The following is a 1,365-nucleotide window of genomic DNA, read 5'->3' as shown; positions in this document are numbered from 1 at the left end:
AAGACGACAGCATCCTTAAAATGAAAGCGAAATTCAAAATAACATTGCTGCCTGTTTTCAAAACTGTTCTTGGTTTTGGTTTGGGGGGGGGGGGGGGGGGGGGGGGGGTCACCAACGGCCCCACATCCCCAACGATCCCGAGGGTCCGTGCTCAGGAGGTGAGATGGGAATAGGTGAAGGATGGAGCCCCGGTGTCATAGAGTCATAGATGGTTTAGGTTGGAAGGGACCTTAAAGATCAGACCCCCCCCAGTGACGAGGAGACCCAGGCACCCTGACTCCACGCATCCCAGCGGCCCCATAAACCTCTTGAGAGTGCCACAGAGCAGGCGACAAGTCCCCGGTGGGTTGTCCCCAGGGGTCTTCTACATCCCCGAGGACCAGGAAGCAGCGTCGGAGCCCGGTGCAGCCCCTGTGTCATCCCCCCCGTCCCGTCCCCCCCACAATCCCACGACAAAGGGCAGGGGGGTGCGGGGAAGAGACTGCGCCCGGCGGGAGCTGGGACCCGGCCAGATGAGTCACTCCCTTGAATAGCACCACTGTGAAATAAATAACAGCACATGGAAAAGCGGGAGCTGCAGCCGGGGAAGGGGGCCGCTGCCGGCAACGTCGCCGCGGAGAGCGGCTGCGTGTGTGTCGGGGCGTGCAGGAGAGCTGCTCCTTTCCCGGGGAGCCGGCCTGGAAATGGGGTGAGGGAGGGTGCGTTGCGTGGAGGTTTGTAGGCGGATGGTGTTTGCTGCTTCCACCATCTGATTTCACCCCAGGGGTAATCACAGATAGAATGGTTTGGGTTGGAAGGGAGCTTGAAGATCATCCCGTTTCACCCCCTGCCCTGGGCAGGGACACCTCCCCCCAGCCCAGGTTGCTCCAAGCCCCGTCCAACCTGGCCTTGAACACCTCCAGGGATGGGGCAGCCACAGCTTCTCGGGGCAACCTGCGCCAGCGATGTGTGGGGTGGTGGCATCTCCCCATCGTGTTCCATCTCACACCTCCCGGGGGTGGATGGATGGATGCAGCTGAACCTGGACCAAGGCAGTGCTGGGAGCATCCCATTGCCTGTAGGTCTCAACCAGCACTGGCCAGGACTGTCCCCTACCACCATCACCCTGGGGCACGGGTGGCAAGGCAGGGAAGTCCCGTGGGAGCTGAGCACACGTGGCCTTTTCCAGCCAGGACTTTGTTCGGGGGGCGCAGTCGGTGCTGGACGCCCCGCGGCTCTGGGTTGGACGCTACGTTGACTTTGCAGCTTCAACATGGAGCAATTTAAGAACCCCCTCCAGCCCAGGTGACCCCTCGCTGGGCAGCGCTGCCCACGTGGCACAGGGAGGCTCCATCCCGCGGTGGTGCTTCCTCACCGTGGAAAGCC

General features: G+C 62.1%; 1 protein-coding gene across 1 annotated transcript in view; it reads left to right on the top strand.

Moving 5' to 3' along the window:
- ASAP3 (ArfGAP with SH3 domain, ankyrin repeat and PH domain 3) overlaps window positions 1-1,365 on the top strand; it is a 21,754-nt gene that overhangs the window by 9,948 nt on the left and 10,441 nt on the right. The window lies entirely within an intron of this gene.

This window comes from Charadrius vociferus, unplaced genomic scaffold (genome assembly GCF_000708025.1).
Source record: "Charadrius vociferus isolate BGI_N301 unplaced genomic scaffold, ASM70802v2 scaffold1296, whole genome shotgun sequence".
Classification (NCBI taxonomy): domain Eukaryota; kingdom Metazoa; phylum Chordata; class Aves; order Charadriiformes; family Charadriidae; genus Charadrius; species Charadrius vociferus.
This window is presented reverse-complemented; position numbering and strand designations above follow the sequence as displayed.